The sequence below is a fragment of the Mustela putorius genome, unplaced genomic scaffold, assembly GCF_011764305.1.
Source record: "Mustela putorius furo isolate JIRA1106 unplaced genomic scaffold, ASM1176430v1.1 tig00003867_pilon_pilon_pilon, whole genome shotgun sequence".
In the NCBI taxonomy this organism is placed as follows: domain Eukaryota; kingdom Metazoa; phylum Chordata; class Mammalia; order Carnivora; family Mustelidae; genus Mustela; species Mustela putorius.
In genome coordinates this window covers 29,698,173-29,722,871 of record NW_025422019.1, presented here as the reverse complement: position 1 = coordinate 29,722,871, position 24,699 = coordinate 29,698,173, and the positions used below count along the sequence as shown (strand labels likewise).

The 24,699-nt window shown below is 34.4% G+C and overlaps 1 protein-coding gene across 2 annotated transcripts in view; it reads right to left on the bottom strand.

Moving 5' to 3' along the window:
* MBD5 (methyl-CpG binding domain protein 5) overlaps window positions 1–8,482 on the bottom strand; it is a 185,352-nt gene extending 176,870 nt beyond the window's left edge. Inside the window, exon 1 of one of the 2 annotated variants that reach the window (XM_013059048.2) lies at window positions 7,935–8,482. The gene's annotated coding sequence lies outside the window, so the exon portion shown is untranslated. The remainder of the gene's footprint in view (window positions 1–7,934) is intronic. The other variant, XM_013059049.2, reaches the window with a different exon arrangement.
* Between the last annotated feature and the right edge of the window lie 16,217 nt (window positions 8,483–24,699).

Sequence of the window (24,699 nt, the reverse complement as noted above, 5' to 3'; positions counted from 1 at the left end):
GGGGAGGGTATGTGCTTTGGTGAGTGCTGTGAAGTCTGTAAACCTGGTGATTCACAGACCTGTACCCCTGGGGATAAAAATATATGTTTATAAAAAATAAAAAATAAAAAAAAAAAGAAAAAGAAATACAAAAATAAATAAATAAATAAATAATAAAATCCAATACCTCTTGATGATAAAAATATCTACAAATTAGGGGTGCCTAGGTGGCTAGGTTGGGTAAACGTCTACCATCAGCTCAGGTCATGATTTCAGGGTCCTGGGATCAATCCCTGTGTAGGGCTCCCTCCTCAGTGGGATCCTGCTTCTCTCTCTTCCCGTTATACCCCCATAGTCTCTGTTGGTATCTCTCTCTCTCTTTCAAATAAATAAATAAATAAATAAATAAATAAAATCTTTAAAAAATTCTCTACAAATTAGAATTAGAGAAGTGAACTTCCTCAAAGAATAAAAACCATCTTTTAACAATCCACAGCTCATATCATAATTAACAGGGTAAGAATGAGTGTTTTTTTGGAGTGCCTGGGTGGCTCACTGGGTTGAAGACTCTGCCTTCGGCTTGGGTCATGATCTTAGGGTTCTGGGATTGAGCCCCACATCAGGTTCTCTGCTCAGCAGGAAGCCTGCTTGTGATCTCTGTCAGATAAATAAATAAACTCTTAAAAAAAAAAAAAGAAAGAATGAGTGCTTTCTTCCTACATTGGGAAAAAGACAAAGGATATCCACTCTTAACACTTCTATTCAACATTATACTGGGGTTCTAGCCAGGGAAACTAGGCAAGAAAATGAAATATGAGGAACCTAGATCAGGCATAAGTAAAACTATCTGTATTTCAGATGATATGGTCGTCTTTGTAGGAAATTTAAAGGAATTCTCTAAGAAACTATAAAAATTTATAAATGAGTTCAGCAAAGTTGCAAGACAAGATCAATATAAAAAATCAGTCACTTTCTCTATGACAATGAACAATATGAAATGATATTAAGAAACAATTCCAAACTAATGAAGTACTATACAGTGGCTAATTGAACATAATAAAAAATAATTAAAAAAATAATAATAAAAAGAAAAGAAACAATTCCATTTAAAATAGTATCAAAGGAATAAAATATTTAGGAACAAATTTAGCAAAAGAAGTATATAATTACACTCTAAAAACTATGAAAGTTTACTGAAGAAAATTAAGACTTAACTAAATGGAAATACACGTTCATGGATGAATATGAGCCTTACTATTGCTAAGACACGACATTCTCCAAATTGATCTTTAGATTAAATGCAATCTCTATCAAAATCACAGCTGGCTTCTTTGTGAAATTGACAGGCTGAATATGTAAAATTTATATGAGAATTCAAGGGACCCAGAATAGCCAGGACAAACAATCTTGAAAAAGAAGGACAAAGTTGGAGAACTCAATTCCTTACATTAATCATGCAACATCATGCCCCCAGCTTTGTTTTTCTTTTTCAACATTTCCTTAGCAATTTGGGGTCTTTTCTAGTTCCACACAAATTTTCAGATACATGAATTTTAGGATTGTTTGTTCCAGCAGTTTGAAAAATTCTGGTAGTATTTTGATCGGGATGGCATTGAAAGTATAGATTGCTCTGGGCAGTACGGACATTTTAACAATGTTTATTCTTCTGATCCATGAGCATGGAATGTTTTTCCATCTTTTTGTGTCTTCTTCAACTTCTTTCATTAGTGTTCTGTAGTTCCTCAAGTACAGAGCCTTTATCTCTTTGGGTAGGCTTATTCCAAGGTACCTGATGGTTCTCGGTGCTATAGTAAATGGAGTCAATTCTCTAATTTCTCTTTCTATAGTTTCATTGTTGGTGTATAAGAAAGCAACTGATTTCTGTGCATTGATTTTGTATCTTGCCACATTACTTAACTGCTGTATGAGTTCTAATAATTTGGGGGTGGAGTCTTCTGGGTTTTCCATATAAAGTATCATGTCATCTGCAAAGAGAGAGAGTTTGACTTCTTCTTTGCCAATGTGAAAACCGTTTATTTCTTTTTGCTGTTTGATTGCTGTTGCTAGGACTTCTAGTACCATATTGAACAACAGTGGCAAGAGTGAACATCCTTGTCGTGTTCCTGATCTCAATGGGAAGACTATTAGCTTTTTCCCATTGAGAATGATATTCACTGTGGGCTTTTCATAGATGGATTTTAAGTTGAGGAATGTTCCTCTACCTGTATACTTCGAAGCATTTTAATCAGCAAAGGATGCTGTATTTTGTTAAATGCTTTTTCTGCATCACTTGAGAGGACCATGTGTTTTTTTTTTTTCTTTTATTGATTTGTTCTATCACATTGATTGATTTGCGAATGTTAAACCACCCTTGCACCCCAGGGACCCACCTGGTCATGTAATCACCAAGACAGCACAGTAGTGGCACAAAAACAGAACACATAGGCCAATGGGGCAGAGTAGAGAGCCCAGATATGGACCCTCAACTCTGTGGTCAAATAGTCTTTGACAAAGCAAGAAAAAAATCCAGTGGAAAAAAACAGTTTCTTCAATAAATGGTGCTTGGGAAATTGGACAGCTATGTATAGAAGAATGAAACTTGACCATTCTTGTACACCATACACAAAGAATCGTACATCATACACAAAGAATAAACTCGAAATAGATAAAAGACCTCAACGTGAGAGGAATCCATCAAAATCCTAGAGGAGAACATAGGTAGTAACCTCTTCGATATCAGCCACAGCAACTTCTTTCAAGACATGTCTCCAAAGGCAAAGGAAACAAAAGTGAAAATAAACTTTTGGGACTTCATCAAGATAAAAAGCTTCTGCACAGCCAAGGAAACAGTTAACAAAACAAAGAGGGAATCCACGGAATGGGAGAAGTTATTTGCAAATGACACTACAGACAAAGGGCTGATAGTCAACATCTATAAAGAACTCCTTAAACTCAGCACTCAAAAAACACATAATTACATTAAAAAATGGGCAGAAGACATGAACAGAAGATATACAAATGGCTAACAGACACATGAAAAAATGTTCATCATCATTAGCCACCAGAGAGATTCAAATCAAAACCACATTGAGATACTACCTTACATGGGTTAGAATGGCCAAAATTAACAAGACAGTAAACAACAATGTTATGGAGAGGATGTGGAGAAAGGGGAACCCTCTTCCACTGTTGGTGGGAATTCAAGTTGGTGCAGCCACTTTGGAAAACAGTGTGGAGATTCCTCAAGAAATTAAAAATAGAGCTACCTTATGACCCTGCAATTGCACTATTGGGTATTTACCCCAAAGATACAGATGTAGTGAAAAGAAGGGCCATATGTACCCCAATGTTCATAGCAGCAATGGCCACAGTTGTCAAACTGTGGAAATAGCTGGGATGCCCTTCAGCAGATGAATGGATAAAGAAGATATGGTCCATATATACAATGGGATACTACTCAACCATCAGAAATCATGAATACCCAACTTTTGTGTCAACATGGATGGGACTAGAGGAGATTATTCTGAGTGAAATAGTCAAGCAGAGGGAGTCAATTATCACATTGTTTCACTTACTTGTGGAACATAATGAATAACATGAAGGTCACTAGAAGGAAAGGAAAAGTGAAGTGGGGGAAACTGTAGAGGGAGATGAAGCATGAGAGTCTGTGGACTCTGAGAAACAAACTGAGGGTTTTAGAGGGGAGGGGGGTGGGAGGATGGGTGAGCCTGTTGGTGGGTATTAAGGAGGGCACATTGAGTGGAGCACTGGGTGTGGTCCATAAACAACAAATCTTGAAACACTGAAAAAATAAAATAAAATTTAAAAAATCTTACAGTAATCATCACAAAACTAAATAATTAAGAGTGTGGTACTGGCATAAAGACAGACACAGACCAATGGAATCCAACTGAAAATCCAAAAACAAACCCTCATATTTATGGTCAATTTTTTTTTAAACAAAAATGTTACAAGAATTCAAAGGTGGAAAGTAAACTTCCCAAATGGATCTATGACAAACAGATACTCATATACAACTGTATATGATTTTATAGGGTTATTAGGGAATACAAATGAAGTGTAAGAATGAAACAACTCTACCACTCAAACACAACTCATGGTTTAACTGTTAATTTTTGTATATCTTTTTCCGGAATTTTAAACTTTATGCATTTTTAACAAAAAAGCCCATGCTTCAACAAAATATTTGCAAACATTATATAAAACAATATCATAATATTGTCCTGTAATTTGTTTATTACCATTCACTACAGTGTTATTTAGTTTCTTTCCAAATTTAATTATTATAAATAATCTTGCAAATTTCCTTGAGATAAGACTTTTTCTATACTTCTTTGGAATAGATTTTTAGAAATTGGGTCAAGGATAATAATAACTTTAGGCTTCTGGTATACATATATATCTTAACTGCTTTTAAGAGTTTTACATCTACCAGCAGTGTAAAAAAAAATACAGTTGGCCCTTGAACAACATGAGGGTCAGGGGTACTGACTCCCTATGTAGTTGAATATCCATTTATAATTTTTGACTCCCCAAAATCTTTACTAATAGCTTACTGTTGACCTGAAGCCTTATAGATAACATATACAGTCAGTTAACACGTTTTGTACATTACATGTATTATATACTGAATTCTTACAATAAAGTAAGCTAGACAAAGAAAATGTTATTAAAATCATAAGGAAGAGAAATACATTTACAGGTCTGTGCTGTATCAAAAGCAATCTGCATGTAAATGGACCCATAGCAGTTCAAATCCATGTTGCTCAAGGTTTAATTGTTTCTGCTTCTACATAGTTTCACAAACATACCTCATTGAAGTGGAGATGCAACATGGGGGGTTTGGGGGTTAGGAGAAGAATAAATGAAACAAGATGGGATCGGGAGGGAGACAAAAACCATAAGTGACTCTTAATCTCACAAAACAAACTGAGGGTTGCTGGGGGGAGCGGGGTCGGGAGAAGGAGATGGGGTTATGGAAATTGGGGAGGGTATGTGCTATGGTGAGTGCTGTGAAGTGTGTAAACCTAGCAATTCACAGACCTGTACCCCTGGGGATAAAAATACATTTTATGTTTATTAAAAAAATAAATTAATTAAAAACAAACAAACAAACAAACATACCTCATTTTCATGAGTAGTATCATCTTTAAAAGTCTTTACAGCATCTATTTGAAATTTTACTTATAAGCTATATTGGACAAAGAACTCATTTTAAGTTTAGTAATGGGGGTAATATTAATATTTGCTATAAAAGTTTTGCATAACAGCAAAGGAAACAATCAACAAAACTAAAGGCAACTTATTAAATAGGAGAAGATATTTGCAAATGATGTATCAGATAAAGGACTAGTATCCAAAATCTATAAAGAACTTATCAAAGTCAACACCAAAAGTTAAATAATCCAGTTAAGAAATGGGCAGAAGACATGAACAGACATTTCTCCAAAGAAGGCATACATATGGCCAAGAGACACATGAAAAAACACTCAACTTCTCTCATCATCAGGGAAGACAAATCAAAAGAATAATGAGGTACCACCTCACACTTGTCAAAATGGCTAAAATTAACAACTTAGGAAACAACAGATGTTGGCCAGGGTAGAGAAGGGGGAACCTTTTACACTGCTGATGGGAATGGAAACTGGTGCAACCACTCTGGGAAAATAGTATGGAGGTTCCTCGAAAAGTTAAAAAGAGAGCTACCCTACGACCCAGGAATTACACTACCAGGTATTTATCCAAACGATACAAAAATACTGGTTTGAAGGAGCATGTGTACCCAATGTTTATAGCAGCACTATCAACAATAGCCAAATTATGGAAAAAAATCCAAATATCCACTGAAAGATGAATTATATATATGTATATTTATATATAATATAAACTATGTATATTAATATTATATTTATATTCTATCATATTATATTAATTATATTATATTTATATTATAATATGTATGTATATTTATATATAATGGAATATTACTAAGCCATCAAAAAGAATGAAATCTTGCCATTTGCAATGATATGGATAGAACCAGAATGTAGTACGTTAAGCAAAATAAGTCACTGACAGAAAGACAAACATCGAATGATTGATTTCATTCATTTGTGGAATTTAAGAAACTAAACAGATGAACATGGGGAAGGTAAAGAAAAATAAAATAAGATAAAAAGAGAGAGGGAGTCAAATCACGAGACTCTTATCTATAGAGAAAATTGATGGTTGATGGAGGGGAGGTGAGGGGGAATGGTCTAAATGAGTGATAGGTATTAAGAAGGGCACTTGCTGGAATGAGAACTGGGTGTTATATGTAAGTGAATCACTATATTCTACTCCTGAAACAAATACTGCACTATATGCTAACTTGATTTTAAATAAAATATTGGAAGAAAAAAAAAAAAAGAAAACAAAAACAAAAAATAAACAAAAAAGGTTTGCATAGTTTTATGAGATTAATGTATCATATCTTAAATAGAAGTCAAGGCCATTTTTCTTATTCTGGAAAAGAATGGATTTTTATCAGTAAGATCAAATAAATATTTTGGCCATGTCTACAAGGCACTGTAGTAGAAGTGGGAGAATGTGATGGGAAGGTACAGGCACAAAAATAGTTCAGTAACAATATGAAATTTAAATATATTGCAGAAAATAGCATAAGGTCTCAAGTTTGGTACAAAATTATTTGTCAAGAAGGCAACATTGGGTGTTTATGTAAGTGATTAATCACTAACTTCTACTCTGGAAACTAATACTGCACATATGTTAACAATATTTACATTAAAAAAAGCAACATGGAAAATGAAGCTTCTAGAACTTCAGGGGAGAGAGAAATCACTCCAAGTTAGGATGAGATTTATTTTCTAATCATAGAACTTAGTACATATATGGAAACCTAGAAAAGTTTTTGTCTTAACATTATTCAAAAGTCTTTAAACAATAAAGGTTAGAATTTTAAAAACTCTGATGTTTAATAAATGTTTCTAACATTTGACCATGAGTATGGACATTAATAGCACCCATTTCTAGATTACTGTTTTTTTCTCTTTTCATTATTTCTACTTCAAGACTTACTTAAATTTTTTTTTTTTTTATTCATTTGAGAGAGAGAAAGAGAGGGAGAGTGAGAGTGAGCATGAGAGGGGAGAAGGTCAGAGAGAAGAGAAGAGTTCCTGTGGGGCTGGGAGCCCGATGTGGGATTCAATCCCCGGACTCCCGGATCATGACCTAAGCTGAAGGCAGTTGCTTAACCAACTGAGCCACCCAGGAACCCCACGACTCACTTTTAACCAATTAGCTTGTGATAGATGGTACTAAATTCATCCATGCAGTGAGTGGTTAATTGTACCTGTAGTTCATCTAGTCCTGTCATCCGGGCTTTCTTTTCCTTGGTATGGATTTGCACTCGGGATAGCTATTATAATGTAACAGTGAGTTGTCTGGCACTGCATTCTTTAGTCTAGTATCTATCACACAGAGAAATATCTTTCTTGGGAATTAGAATATTATTCATGTTAAATAAATATCACTATCAACACTGACAGCCCAATTTAAGTCAATGCTCTGGATGAATTTCCATCTTATTACTTTGAAGAAATCAATTCACTTTTATGCAATGTCTGATGGTTATACACATATGTGCACACACAATAAACACATTTTTATGGTACTTTTAAAGAAACAGTTGATGAGTTTTTGTAAGATGGGGAAGCTTTTATATTAAACTTGAAAAGCTTCAGAATTTGCCACACAGAAAGCCACAGTCTCATATCTGAAGACTAAAGACAAAACAGAGAGTTCCCATTATCTGAATACTCATCACACAAACAAAAGTTCTCACATCATAAAATACTGATTAATTTATACATCACTCATTAATTGTTCCTACTCAAATATTCTTCCCTCCTCAACACTAAAAATCCTGTCCTTACCTATTATGATAAAAGTTTTGTTAGTTGGTCTTTCCTTCATCATTGGATGTTGCAAATTTATCTCTTCTTTTAGGATTCCATTTATGGCTGTAAATAATATAATGAAATTGACAATAATGTAATATAAATTGACTCAAAGTCAATATCAAGGAAAAATGCAGGATTTCATGAATGCTATTTGAGTACTACTCAAATTGCACATAAAGCCAGTTAGAACAGTTAAGAAGTAAAATAGAGAAAAAACCCAGCAAGGTTTATGACTCAACAGGTGCTCCAAAGGAGAATAATTTGAATATCAAAGATTGGGGAGACTCTTCGGAATATTGGAAAAACAAACAAAAAAAGACCCAGAGTATTTTTGCAAAAAAGCATCCTCTTTAAAAGCATCTTAGAAGGTTAAACATTAAGAACTGGATGCCATATTGTGTTATCAAATGTGTTAGAAATAACAAAAAAAATTAAAATATCATTCATTCTTTATTGATTTTTGTTATTCCTACAGTTAAAATTATAACCTGTATTTAAATATCTTTGGTTTTTGGGGCGCCTGGGTGGCTCAGTGCGTTAAGCCTCTGCCTTCGGCTCAGGTCATGATCTCAGGATCCTGGGATCCAGCCCCGCATCGGGCTCTCTGCTCTGCAGGGAGCCTGCTTCCCCCCTCTCTGCCTAGTATTCTGGCCTGCTTGTGATTTCTGTCTCTATCAAATAAATAAATAAAATATTAAAAAAAAATAAATATCTTTGGTTTAACACTTTTCATAATAAAGTCTTACTAAACCTTCCCTTTCTACTCCTATGCTCCTACTACTTACTATACACCTTTTGTTTCTACTTCATTTAGATTCCTTGTGCTGGTATTAATTATTTTTAGATAACAACAGTAATACAGGACAGTCATAAAAAGAATTTTTATTCTTAAAAATGAACAAATTAAATGAATTCCTTCTTAACATGGATGTGAACCTTAATTTCATGTGTTCATAAATAAAGCATTCCATAGCACTAGTACAGTGTTAACAAAGAAATCAACCATCATCCTCAATCTTTGTTTATACCATGAGAAATTTCAGTGCAGAATGTAGGGTATTGGATGAACAAGTAATTAAAGTTCACCTAAATAAACAGAGGTCTGCAAAGTCTGGGAGATTAAAATCAATGAAAAGTTATATGGTAAGTCAGCTCATCAGCTCAAGGATCAAAATATAGGAGAAATATGATCATAATTCTGATTAACCTTGCCATAATATTTCTAAGCAACTAAGTCTTTTTAAAGATACATATGAAAAGTCAAATGACAGGATATGGGATAGTTAATCTGTCACACGAAAAGTAAGGATTGTTTGGAAAGTGATAAAAATCAATGATATTTTTCCAAGATGATAGGAAAATATATTCATTTATTTAAAGGAGAAAAAACAATCTCTATGTTAAGTAGTCCAACTATTAAATAAAATGTCAGATTTCATGTGTGTAAGAACAAATACTTTAATAATAATAACTGTACTTTTTAATTGAAGTATTATTGGTATATGCCATATGGAAACTTGAGAATATGGAAAATAGAAACAAGTGTTTGCTGATGTTCAAACAATTAAAACTTTAACTCAAGTATATAGTATTCTGAAGAACAAGAAGGATAAAAATGAGTGAAGTGCCAGGTATAAAAATTTAGTGAATTAGAGTACATGCACCAATTAACAGTTGCCATATGATAATATGGGTGATTGTGGCCAGATATTATGATTATTCAAGCAGTGTCAGAAATGTTAACTTTAATGTAAAATTTCCTAATTTTGAAAGATTAAATGACACAAATGACATAATAATAAATTAACTTATTAATAATTTATTAATACATAAATTATTTCTTATACGTGCTGAATCTGATTTGTAGGCTAGTGGTTTTATAAATCTAGAATAAATAATGCTATTTTGGTTATGTATAGTTGATTTACATTTATAATAAAGAAAATGTTTCAAATACTTCAGTCCAATTTTCTCATATCAATCCTACTAATATCATTCTTTTTTTAGTAAGCTTACAAATGAAAATACAAAACTGTAAGATCTTAACCATGCTTTCATTTCCAAATATCTTGGCATTGGGTAAGAGGGAGAAAAGAGAAGTTAAGTATGTATCCAGACTTGTGAACATTTAGTGAAGAACAATCACAATCTCAAAGATACACAACTACAATCTAGACTCCTTTTTAAAATTTTCTTTCAGTTATCCCTTAGTTATTCAGAATGACAGAGTCCTGTAGACTTAGTTGTCTGTTTGTTTCAGGAGCAGATGGGAACAGTAGCTGCTTTAAAATGTTATTAAAACTACGGGGCCTCTGTTCAGGATTTATTTTTCTTTTTAAGCTTCTGATTTTAAGCTTAAGCAACTTTAACCAAGGGAAGAAGGACCAGACAGCTGCCGTAGCCCTAGTTCAATGCTTATGTCTCTACATGGGAAATGCTCTAATAAACAATCACAGCAAATAGACAATTGACTCTATCTTCTGCCAAAGCAGTGAGAAAAAGTCATTCATATATTGTTGGGGTGAGTGCAGTGTGGGTGTACAATCTTTAAGGAGAGTATAGCCAATACTTACTAAAATTAAAAATGCACTTATTATTTTGTATTCTGGTTATGGTGCTGGTTATGCAAATCTATGAACGTGTTAAAATTTGTAGGATGGTACATCAAAACAAAGAAATCAGTTTTACTGTATGATAATTTTTTAAAAACAGCAAGTGAGCATACTATACTACCATAGCCTACTACCAGGGTTGTGGCCACTTTCAGGTTAATAATTACAGCACCTTAAGGGTGGGCAATGCTGGTAGTTCCCATCCATTATCTCATCTGATTTTATAATTATCCAATTAACATAGAGAGTAATGTCCAATTTTTGCAGAAGAGCACACACCCAGCCTCCATGAGAGGGGGAGTGACTTACCTAAAAAGCCACGTGGCAGTGGAGTAATGAAGCCCAGACTGAATCCAGGCCTGTCTGTACAATTTGAAACAGGTTCCATCCCCAATGCCCCCATTCTCTGTGGCTCTGAGATGGTTGAAACAATAAAGTTTTTTTTAAAAATGCATTCACTCTTTGACCTAGTAATCCTGCTTCGGAAATTTAACCTACAGATATCCTAAACATGCACAAAACAATAATACTCTATTTCTTCCACTGTAGCAGTGTTTATATCACCAAATATTGAAAGTAACTCAAATGCTCCTCCACAAGGGGCTGATTAAATAAACTATGACATACTTCCAATGGAGAACCATGCGGCTCTGAACAGAAGTAAAGATATTAAAATAAAAACCAAAACAAAACAAATAAAAAACCTCCTAGAACACCAAGAAAAATTGTTCAGCAAAGAAAAAAAAAGCAAACTATAATAAAATATATTGTATGCTACCACTCGTGTAAGAAAGGGGAGAATATATCTGTATTTGTATCCACCTGTGTTAGTATGATGTTTGTCCAAACAAACACAAAAGGGTACACAAGAAACTAGTAATAGCTCTGACCAGAATGAGTTGGTGGCAGAGAAGACAGGGACACAGGTGGAAGTAAGATTTCGTGTGAGTTCTTTTTTTTTTTTAAAGATTTTATTTATTTATTTGACAGAGAGAGATCACAGGTAGGCAGAGAGGCAGGCAGAGGGAGAGGAAGGGAAGCACAGGCCCCCTGCTGAGCCGAGAGCCCGATGCGGGGCTCGATCCCAGGACCCTGAGATCATGACCTGAGCCAAAGGCAGTGGCTTAACCCACTGAGCCACCCAGGCGCCCCACGTGTGAGTTCTTTTTAATATTGATCTGAGTTTTGAACCATATGTGAAAAGTTAAAAAGACAATTAAGAAAGAAAGGGATTATAGACAGGTGAGTGGAGCTTTAAGTTTATGTGCTAACCTTTTACTTTGCTCCTAGAAGCAGCATTTTTACTTTAACCTTTCTCCTGGCTCTAGCAAGAACAAAGCACGTTCTACTTAGTTTTCGCTTCATGTGAGCCTGAAGAAGGAAGGAAAAATCTGTATTGGAGACTTAGGTGGAGAATACATTTATTGTGATTTAAAAAGAGCCATCAACTAAGGATAAGCAGCTTAGTTCCTAGATTTGTTCACCATAGTCCACTAAAGGTATTATTAATTTTATCTGAACTGCAGAACTAAAATTAGGATTTCTTTATTTCTGTTACAAATTGCTAAGAACTAAATATTGTATGCTGTGTTTGAAAGAGCAAAGGATTCTAAAACCTTGGTCTCAGCAGTTAAACTGTCAAATATAAATACCAGATAATCTATATCTATTTCACTGCCATCCCCTAAGAATCATTCTTCACAGAACCCTCACTGAGAATTTCTCCTTATTGTAAAAAGTACAGAATGATTTGCAAGTGAAAAAAACTTTCCAGGCTCAGGGTTACCTGCTTTCCATTGGAGCTCTGTAAAGCTGCTGTAAATGATGATAAACAATAATAGCTGGTATTTCTGGAGTGATTTGCAGTATACAGACTGAATTCTTATATCTTATTTCATTTCATCTTTACACTCTGATATGTGGGTATTATTAGCTCTGTTTTATAAATTAAGAAATTGAAGTTCAGAGAAGTGAGGTGATTGGATAAGGTCCTACCCGCAGGGGCACCTGGGTGGCTCAGGTGATTGAGCATATGACTTTTGATTTCAGCTCAGGTCATGATCTCAGGTTTTGGGATTCAGCCCCATGTCTAGCTCTGTGCTCAGCGCAGAATATCTCACTGTGCCTCTCCCTCTGCTCCTTTCCCCTACTTGTGCTCTCTTTTCCCCTCTCTCTTTCTATCTCTAGAATAAAAAAATAAAATCTTAAAAAAAAAAAAAGATCAACGTCCAGAGATTGGCAGAGGCCAGACTGGAACCCAGATCTGATCCTGAGACCAATTGATAGTCTATTTTCACAAAGTTATAAATATTTATGTATACATACATATGTAATTATCAATGCCTGCCATAAATACACATATGACAAGTTTAGAGAAAACTAATAATAGTTACATCTGTTGAGAAAGTTAAGTCTTAAAGTTGGTCTGTAAGGAAAAAGTACCCAGTAGTTAAAAACACCTTTGGAGATAATTTAAATTACCCACTAAGTAAAAGACATATAGTGTGGATGTTTAAAAACCCTGGTTATATTAAATTTCATAGTACAAATTAATATATCACATACATTAGGGTACATACCTAAATATTACCTTACAAAAGAGAATTATAATAGGTAAAGAGGTGAATTTCTTTTTTTTTTTGTAATTAACATAAAACATAAAATGTATTATTAGCCCCAGGGGTACAGGTCTGTGAATTGCCAAGTTTACACACTTCACAGCACTCACTATAGCACATACCTTCCCCAAAGTCCATAACCCCACCCCCCTCTCCCTACCCCCCCCCTCACAACCCTCAGTTTGTTCTGTGACATTAAGAGTCTCTTATGGTTTGTCTCCCTCCTGATCCCATCTTGTTCCATTTATTCTTTCTCACCCCCCAAACCCCCCATGTTGCATCTCTGCTTTCTCGTATCAGGGAGATCATATGATAGTTGTCTTTCTCTGATGGACTTATTTTGCTAAGCATAATACCCTCTAGTTCCATTCACGTCATTGCAAATGGCAAGATTTCATTTCTTTTGATGGCTGCATAGTATTCCATTGTGTGTGTGTGTGTGTGTGTGTGTGTGTGTGTGTACCACATCTTTTTTATCCATTCATCTGTTAATGGACATCTAGCCTCCTTCCATAGTTTGGCTATTGTGGACAGTGCTGCTATAAACATTCGGGTGCATGTGCTCCTTCAGATCACTACATTTCTATCTTTAGGGTTAAATACCCGGTACTGCGATTGCTGGGTCACAGGGTAGCTCTATTTTCAACTTTTTGAAGAACCTCCATGTTGTTTTTTGGAGTGGTTGCAGCAGCTTGCATTCCCATCAAGGAGGGCTCCCCTTTCCCTCCATCCTGGCCAGCATCTGTCATTTCCTGATTTGTTAATTTTAGCCATTCTGACTAGTGTGAGGTGATATCTCATTGTGGTTTTGATTTGTATTTCCCTGATGCCGAGTGATGTGGAGCACTTTTTCATGTGTCTGCTGGCCATCTGGATGTCTTCTTTGCAGAAACATCTGTTCATGTCCTCTGCCCATTTCTTGATTGGATTTTTTGTTCTTTGGGTGTGGAGTTTGATTAGTTCTTTATAGATTTTGGATACTAGCCCTTTATCTGATATGTCGTTTGCAAATATCTTCTCCCATTCTGTCAGTTGTCTTTTGATTTTGTTAACTGTTTCCTTTGCTGTGCAAAAGCTTTTGATCTTGATGAAGTCCAATAGTTCATTTTTGCCTTTGCTTCCCTTGCCTTTGGCAACATTCCTAGGAAGAAGTTGCTGCGGCTGAGGTTGAAGAGGTTATTGTCTATGTTCTCCTCAAGGATTTTGATGGATTGCTTTCTCACATTGAGGTCCTTCATCCATTTTGAGTCTATTTTCGTGTGTGGTATAAGGAAATGGTCCAGTTTCATTTTTCTGCATGTGGCTGTCCAACTTCTCCAACACCATTTGTTGAACAGACTGTCTTTTTTCCAATGGACATTCTTTCCTGCTTTGTCGAAGATTAGTTGGCCATAGAGTTGAAGGTCCATTTCTGGCCTCTGCATTCTGTTCCATTGATCTATGTGTCTGTTTTTGTGGCAGTACCATACTGTCTTGATGATGACAGCTTTGTAATAGAGCTTGAAGTCTGAAATTGTGATGCCACCAACTTAGGCTTTCTTTTTCAATATTCCTCTGGCTATTTGAGGTCTTTTCTGGTTCCATATAAATTTTAGGATTATTTGTTCCATTTCTTTGAAAAAAATGGATGGGATTTTGATAGGATTGCATTAAATGTGTAGACTGCTTTAGGTAACATAGACATTCTCACAATATTTGTTCTTCTAATGGAACATTGTTCCATTTCCTTGTTTCTTCCTCAATTTCTTTCATGAGTATTTTATAGTTTTCTGAGTATAGATTCTTTGGTTAGGTTTATTCCTAGGTATCTTATGGTTTGGGGTGCAATTGTAAATGGGACTGACTCCTTAATTTCTCTTTCTTCTGTCTTGTTGTTGGTGTAGAGAAATGCAACTGATTTCTGTGCATTGATTTTATATCCTGACACTTTACTGAATTCCTGTATAAGTTCTAGCAGTTTTGGAAGGGAGTCTTTTGGGTTTTCCACATATAGCATCATATCATCTGCAAAGTGTGATAGTTTGACTTCTTCTTTGCTGATTTGGATGCCTTTAATTTCCTTTTGTTGTCTGATTGCTGAGGCTAGGACTTCTAGTACTATGTTGAATAGCAGTGGTGATAATGGTGGTGGTGGTAATAATATCTGTGGTGATGGATTATCACCAGTGGTGATAATCCCTGTCGTGTTCCTGACCTTAGCGGAAAAGCTCTCAGTTTTTCTCCCTTCAAAATGATATTTGCAGTGAGTTTTTTATAGATGGCTTTGATGATATTGAGGTATGTACCCTCTATCCTTACACTTTGAAGACTTTTGATCAGGAAGGGATGCTGTACTTTGTCAAATGCTTTTTCAGCATCTATTGAGAGTATCATATGGTTCTTGTTCTTTCTTTTATTAATGTATTGTATCACATTGATTACTTTGCGGATGTTGAACCAACCTTGCAGCCCTGGAATAAATCCCACTTGGTCGTAGTGAATGATCCTTTTAATGTACTGTTGGATCCTATTGGCCAGTATTTTGGTGAGAATTTTCGTATCTGTGTTCATCAAGGATATTGGTCTGTAATTGTCTTTTTTGATGGGATCCTTGTCTGGTTTTGCGATCTCATAAAATGAGTTTGGTCTCATAAAATGAGTTTGGAAGTCTTCCTTCCATTTCTATTTTTTGGAACACTTTCCAAAGTGTGTGTTTGGAGATTTTTGTTTGTTTGTTTGGAGATTTTTGATGACTGTTTCAATCTCCTTACTGGTTATGGGTCTGTTCAGGTTTTCTATTTCTTCCTGGTTCAGTTGTGGTAGTTTATATATCTCTAGAAATCTATCCATTTCTTCCAGATTGTCGAATTTGTTGGGTAGAGTTGCTCATACTATGTTCTTATAATTGTTTGTATTTCTTTGATGTTGGTTGTGATCACTCCTCTTTCATTCATGATTTTATTTATTTGGGTCCTTTCTCTTTCTTTTTGATAAGTCTGGCCAGGGGTTTATCAATATTATTAATTCTTTCAAAGAACAAGCTCCTAGTTTTGTTGATTTGTTCTATTTTTTTGGTTTCTATTTCATTGATTTCTGCTCTGATCTTTATTATTTCTCTTCTCCTGCTGGGTTTAGGATTTCTTTATTGTTCTTTCTCCAGCTCCTTTAGGTATAGGGTTAGGTTGTATTGTGTGAAAAGGTGAATTTCTAAAACTAAATGTAAATATCATGCAACTCTATTGTACAAATAATAGCTAACATTCACTGAGAACTTACTGTGAGTTGCATATTATGCTAATGTTTTATAGATTACCATATTTAATCCTTTATAGATGTCTATGAGGTAGATCAAAACTCATAAAAACAGATGAGGAAATGAAAGTCTTTGAAAGTTTGATTCACATAGGAAGTAAATCTCAATGCCATGATTTAAATAATTTTAAATCATTTAAATCTCATTTTGAGTCTAAACGTCAGACTCTTAGAATATGAATTGTTATTCATATTCTTATTTGGATGCACAAAACTATGCATTAAACAAAGCAGGAGAAAGAATCTTATATATATATATATGCACACATATATATATATATATATGATATTTATATGAAAGATGACATATATATATAAAGAGAAGTTTGACAAAGATTCAAAACCTAATTTCCAAATTCCAAACAATGCCAATAGGACTTCTGGTCAAGATGGCACTGTGAGTAACATTTTAGAGACTTATCTATTTCATATTCTTCATATTATAAAGTACAGAGAGAAAAAAATTAAGAGATATATGTGCACTAAAAAATAAAAATCCCATGTAACAGAACACAAAGTAGTAAGCAAGCTGACAGTGCAGTCTCGTTAGGTTCCAGGTTTGGTAGCAGTCAGAGGCACCAGTGATTGACAGTACATGGTAGTGGAGATTAAAAGAATCACCTGACAAAAGAGTTCAGCCTGTCTCTTTACATAAAATCTGCACTGAGGTGTGATTCCCCCAACTCTGAAAAAGAGGTTGTGAAAAAAAAACTCAGCTAAAGTTCCTACAAACCCAGGGAGCCAGAGGATGAAGACAAAGCCTACCTCTTAAAACGCAGGTCAACCTTCTCCCCATTCCCCCTCCCTGAGTCAGTGATTAGAATAAGCAGGAAAAGATGAAATAAGAGAAAAAAGTTTCCCCTCAAGATAAGCCTGCAAACTAATTTCCAAAGAACATGAGGAAAACTTAAAGCCATGAAAGACAAAACCTTAATAATCAGTAGTTAAGTGTAAACTGCAAAACAAATACATACACAGAGCAATCAGAAAGCATCTTAAAATTAAGGCTTTAAGATTCTCAAAGAAATAAAAGGAGGACACCTATAAAAATAATAAGAAATTATGAAATAAAATCAAAAGAAAAGAATAGATGTTTATGAAAATATACAATAAAATTTTTTGAAAATGAAAATATATTACTGGAAAAGAAAACCCTAGTAAACACCAGAAATTCTAAACTGGATATAGTAGAAAAGACAGTAAGCTGGAAATGAGGATCAAGAAATTCAGAAAGATTAAGATACTCAGAGGGACACCTGGCAGGCTCAGTAAGTAGAACTTGTGACTCTTGATCTTGGGGTTTTGAGTTTGAGTCCCATGTTGGGTGCAGAGATTACATAAAAATAAAATCTTTAGGGGTGCCTGGGTGGATGGTTGGTTAACTGTCTGACTCCTGGTTTTGGCTCAGGTTGTGATCTCAGCATTGTGGGATTGAGCCCTGTGTTGGGCTCTGCCCTCAGCAAGGAGTCAGCCTCAGATTCTCTCTCTCTCCCTCTGGCCCCTCCCACTTGTGCTCTCTCTCTCTAAAATAAATAAAACTTTTAAAAAATCTTTTTAAAAAAAGGATAAGAGGGGCGCCTGGGTGGCTCAGTGGGTTGGGCCGCTGCCTTCGGCTCAGGTCATGATCTCAGGGTCCTGGGATCGGGTCCCGCATCGGGCTCTCTGCTCAGCAGGGAGCCTGCTTCCCTGTCTCTCTCTCTGCCTGCCTCTCCGTCTACTTGTGATTTCTCTCTGTCAAATAAATAAATAAAATCTTTAAAAAAAAAAAAAATAAATAAAAAAAATAAAAAAAGGATAAGATACTGAGATACAAAGAGATGAAAACTGGGAAAAAGTAGTTAACGGTCATGGGGGATAGATGCTTTAACATATATCCAAACAAAAATTCCAGAAATAGAAGACAGAAGGCACAGCACATAAGCAATGTTTGAATGTATAATATTTGAGATATTTCCAGTACTAAAGGTCAATATGATAGCTATGATAAAAAAGCATCATAATCAGTAAGCCTATAGAAAGATACATGAAAATAAATCCACACCCCAAACTTTCATAAGAGCAAGTGCAAAAGTCAAGGTTAATAAGAAAATCTCAATACCATCACAGACAGAGAGAGAAAGAATACTTGTAAAGACCAATTATTAAATGGTGTTTAATTATTTGAGAGAGAGAGAGAGAGCAAGAGAGCTAGGGTGGGGAGAACAAAAAAAGAGGGAAATGGATAAGCAGACTTCTGCTGGGCATGAAGCCCAATTCGGGGCTCAATCTCAGGATCCCAAGATTAGGACCTGAACCAAAGTCAGATCCTTACCTGACTGAGCCACGCAAGTGCCTCTAGATGGAATATTCTACTAAGTCTATCTGGTTCAGTATGTCACTCAAAGCCATTGTTTCCTTGTTGGTTTTTTGTTCAGATGATCTGTCCACTGATGTAGGCGGGATGTTAAAGTCCTCTAGTATTATTGTGTTATTATCAATTAGTTTCTTTATGTTTGTTATGAATTGTTCTATATATTTGGGTACTCCCATGTTGGGTGCATAAATATTTACAATTGTTGTATCTTCTTGTTGGATTATTCCCTTTATGATTATATGATGCCCTTCTTCTTCTTCTTCTTCTTTTTCACAGCCTTTATTTCATTATTATATACTTTTTAAAAGATTTTACTTATTCATTTGAGAGAGAGAGAGAGCACGAGAGGGAGTGTGAGAGAGCACAAGAAGGGGGAGGGACAGAGGGAGAAGCAGACTCCTGGCTGAGCAAGGGGCCCAATGTGGGGCTCAGTTCCAGGACCCTGGGATCATGATCTGAGCCAAAGGTAGATATTTAGCTGACCAAGCCACCCAGTGCCCCAACAGTCTTTGTTTTGAAGTGTATTTGTCTGCTATAAGTTGCTACTCTGAATTTCTTTTGACATCCATTAGCATGATAAATGTTTCTCCATCCCCTCATTTTCAATCTGTAAGTATCTTTAGATCTAAAATGAGTCTCCTATAGGTAGCATATAGATGATTTTTTATTTTTTATCCATTCTGACACCCTATAAGTTATGATTGGGGCATTTGATCTATTTACATTTAAAGTAATTATTATAGATAAGTATTATTGCCATTTTATTACTTGTTTTGTCATTATTTCTGAAGATTTTCTCTTATCCCTTCTCTTTGTCACTCTTAGTCTCTCCTTTGCTTTCAAAGAGTCCCCTTTAATATATCTTGCAGGGCTGGTTTAGTGGTCATAAATTCTGTTAGCTTTTGTTTGTCTGGGAAACTCTTTACTTCCTATATTCTGAATGATAGCATTGCTGGATAGAGAATGCTTGGCCCAGATTTTTCTCATTCAGCATTTTGATCATATCATACCACTGCTTTCTTGCTTGCCAATTTCTGTTGAGGAATATCCAGTTAGCTTTATGGACTTTCCCTTTTAAGTTAAGGACTTCTTTTATGTTGCTGTTTTTAAGATTTTTTCTTTGTTGCTGTAGTTTGCAAATTTAATTATGGTAAGTGTTGGTGTTGGCCTGCTTTTGTTGATTTTGATGGGCGCTCTCTGTGCCTCCTGGATCTGGAGTATCTATTTCCCATTCCCAGAGTAGGAAAGTTTTCCACTATTACTTCTTGAAATAAAATTTCAGCACCCTTTTCTTTCTATTCTTCTTCTGGGACTCCAATAATATGAATGTTATTATGTTTGATGGAGTCACTTCTGTAAGTCTCTTCTTGTATTACATAATTCTTCTTTCTCTTATTTGCTCAGCTTCATGATTTTCCATTATTTTGTCTTCTACGTCACTAATTCATTCCTCTACTTCTTTCAGCCTGCTGTTCCTTGCATCAAGCCTGTTCCCAGTCTCATTTATAAGCATACATGAAACGATCATGCAAAATGATGACATCCTAAACCTCAAAATAAGGCTCAAGAGTCAAAGATTCAGAATTATATGGAAGAGACCTCTGATCGTAATGAGTTCATGATGTACATAATGATATAGATGAATCTTGAATGTATTATATTAAGTGAAGGAAGATAAAATCAAAAGGCTACACATGGTATAATTATATTTTAATCATCATTAATAATATAAACTGTACTCTGGAAAAGGCAAAACTATAAAGACAAAAAACAAAGTGCTTGTCAAGGACTAAAGGAGAGGGGTTGACTACAAAGGGCAAAGGAAAATTTTTATGGGTGTTGGAAATTCTATAAATTGACTATTGTGGTGGTTGAATATATAGGTAAATTTGCCAAAACTCAAAACAGCACACTAAAAGGATGATTTTATTTTATGTAAACTGCATCTTAATTGACCTGATTACAAACACTCTGCTTAATTACTTAAAATAGTGATAAATGCATTGCCTCAAATGTATTCATTAAATTAGAAAAATGATTAAAAATCGATCAAATGTTTTAATCAAAGAAGTGAGAAAAAGAGTAAATATAGGAAACAAGGAGAATAATGATGAAGATAATAATGTAAACCAATATCTAGCCAGACTGATGAACAAAACAAACAAAAAAACATTATGGGTGAAAAGGGAACATGATTAAAATACAGTATATGTATAAACCCAGACTATTACTAACAACTTTAGGACATACTTGGTATTAAACAAACAACTTATACATATATATGTCTGGGTAATTACTGGTAGATTTTAAGTAAAGGAATGGGTTTTATAAAATGCTTCATAGTGTCATACTATAACCAAATTTCAATGATCTGTATTTGTCTTAAACTCTCACTAGGAATATTTTCCTTATTATTCAACTATTATCCATCTTTGTAGTCCTAATGCTTTGAGCTTTCCATAAGCTTTTGTCACTTCTCACAACTGTTCTCTAATTGCCTTACCTATATGATTATTGTCCATTCAACCACAGCTTACATTTCTTTGTATTTATTCTCAACTGAATTTAGCACAATGCTCTATAAATACTGCAAATGACAAATGAAAATCGTTTCTTAATAGTGATACTGAAGAAAGGGAGACACAATTGTTTTCTGAAGTTATACAGCTGAGAGTACTTTAATTGAATATATTAAAACTAGAGGGAAAAAAAAAAACCAAAAAAAAAAAAAAAAAAAAAACAACCAAAAAAAAAAAACCAAACCTAGAGGGAAAAAAACCTTTCCCTTTCCTCTTTGCTGGGCTTAAATTTTTAAAGAACCAATACAATCTTAACCAAAATTCTGAATTCCTGATACTGGATACTTATAGAACTATTCATTATAATGAGAAAACAGAAGGGGTTCCTGCTGAGGAAGCATATCAAATATTTCAGTATGAAACAGATATATGTCAAGAAAGAGCAGACTACTTCAAAAAAATCTCTTATATGATATAGGCAATGTATAATTCTTGACTGAAACTTAGATTAGAGAAAATAAATTTTATAAAAGGATAGTATCAAAATAATTGGCAACATTTGACTATAAGACTGTATATTAGATGACAGTATTGTATCAATGTTAAATTTTCTGAGTTCAACAATTAATTTATTGTCGCTTTTCTATGCTGTAAGAAATGTCATTTAAAATGAAAAAAAACAGGTTGACATCAGACTTCTCTCATACAATTATATGTAATAGTAGACAACGAAGCATGCTCAACTGATTTTTAGAAGTAAAAGTTCCTACCCAAGAATTTAAAGGTAGCCTAGCTCTATCACCCACTTCTAAAGACACAAATGTAATTCCTAGTCTTGGAAGGACCCAGAAACTTAACTGTTCATTCTGTGGGAAAAAAAAAAAAACTTACAAAATGCAAAATATTTTAATTATGAGAAAGCATCAGCAATAAAACCATTAAAACTTTAGGTTCTATCCCTAAGTTAATATGGTTCTAAGATAATACACATGTGAAAATAATCATTTAACAAAATTGAAATAATATGAAAAATAGCAATATAAAGGTAAAAGTCAAAATTATTTCAAAAAAGTGGTGTGTGGAGTGCATGCATGTGTCTGTGTGTGTCGGGGGACAAGGGTAAGAATGGGAGTAAATAAAATTATGGTGAGTATCTTATTGAACATACAGGGAACTATTACATAATTTTATTCATAACACTGAAAGAAGAATATAGCACTTGTAGAATAAAAATATAATATAAAACTTCCAAATGTGAGTGAGAATAAAGAGCAAGAGAAACTTGGCAGGTGAAGCAAAATACAGGAAGAGAAAAAGAATAGGAAAGAATAAAGAAAAGTATTAAAAACAAAGTCCAGCACTAAATATACACACTGAAAGTGAATCATGAACTTACTATATCCATAAGTAATATAGGCAAATTTAAGTACTTTCACTTCCCAGGGCATATAAAAGATGAGATAAAGAAAGAGAAGATAATTTTTTTTTTCTAAAAAGAAGTATAAAAAGTAGCATACTATAAGAACAAATATATTTTTTTCCATACTAACAGTGAAATCACTTGGTTCTTTGTCTAAAAAATAAGATTCTTATCAGGCTTATTTAAAAAGCAAAATCCAATTCTTCAGTCTTCAGTCTTATGTTATAAGAAAGCAATTCTAGTTTACATAAGCAATTCTATGCTATATGACATCTTAAAAATTTATAAGTAAAGGTTAAAATTAAAAAACAGGGAAAGATAAATCAGATGAAACAAATCAAAAAGCAAGAGTAGCAACATTAATTGCATACTTGTAGAAATCAAAGCAAAGTGTAAGATACAGAGTGAGTTACTTTTTTGATTAAAAAGTATAGATCTACAGTAAGAATACATATTTTATTTTATGAACCTTGTACTACAAATAACAAATAATTGAAATATAAAACAAAGACTACTTGAAAACGAAGAAGAACATGAAAACATGGAAAATAATTGTTCTGGGAAAATAACTTTTCCCCCAAAACAGTCATTTTTACGAATCAAGCATACAGAAGTAAATTAAAGAATCAAGCAACACAATGAATGTGTATTATTTTGTCTATAACAGAGAACATAATTTTCTTCAAATGTCCATGTAATGTTTATCAAAACTGATTATATTTGGTGTCACAATGACTTCACCGAACTTAAAAAATTAAAAAATTTATTGGCCAGCAACTAATCACAGGACAGTAAAACTAGATACTACTGACTAAAGATAAAAAGAATAAGTAACACTATCTAGAGACTAAAAATCATTCTCCAAAGAAGAAATAAAGCCATAAATTAGAGATTACATATTTAAAAAATAACAGCAAAGGCAGTCAAATGCTCTTAAGATAGGTTTCTGTTATGAAATGATAGGTTGAACTCATATTTCTATCTCCTCTCTCTTGAGATTTCACTGAAATACTAGTAAAGAAATAATTTTTAAAGGGAAAAACAGTAAGTAAAAGGGATGAGAGGCTACCTATCAATGGAAAAGGGAGTTTAACAACAGAGAGAAGGAAAGTAGGAGTTCTAAATGGTAAAGCAGAGGAGTAGAGCAGGGCGCCAACCCACTGGAGGAAGCCTGGAAAGGCAGAAAACACAAAGTTTGATTGACTTTAGTAGAGTGACACAGGGCTGAAAGCAGGAAATAACTGAAAATCAGAAGACAAGGCTATGGATTTTCCAACCACTTGTCACTGAGGGATACTCAGCATTCAACTTCCAACCCTATTTCAATTAAAAAGAAAATGAGTTTTCTTCTCCAAAGAAATTTCACACACCATCTGGTATGAATCAGGGTGGCTAGAATGAGAGGCAGTGCTCCCTATCAGAGACATCATCATTTTACACTTAGGGTTTCTAAAACACATAATGATTATTTTCAAGAATATTCATCCATAGTGAAGCCAACCAATAAACTAGTCTACACAGAACTCAGAGCTCTTCTGTTACTCTATTTAAAATGTAAACCGCAGCCAAAGATCACCAAATACTTGAGGTATATCTACCATAGTGAAAAGAAAAATAAAGACAAAAAAAGGGGGAACAAAAGACTGTGAGAAAGTGGAGAATGTTTACAGAATATAAAGTAACCGAAAAACTTTCAGTACATCCACAAAACAAGAACAGGATATCTTTAAGAAAGAATAAGAATGAGCCCTTGGCCAGAGGCCATAATGGTTCCCCCCTCCGCTTTCTCTTACTCTGGAGTACAGTATTGCATATATACGAAGTAAGAGTCAAAGCCAATCTGTCTATTTCACACTTTATTGAGGAATCGCAACTCAAGAGGTATACACATTAAACAGTTTAATTTGTTCTCATGGTGGCTTCCA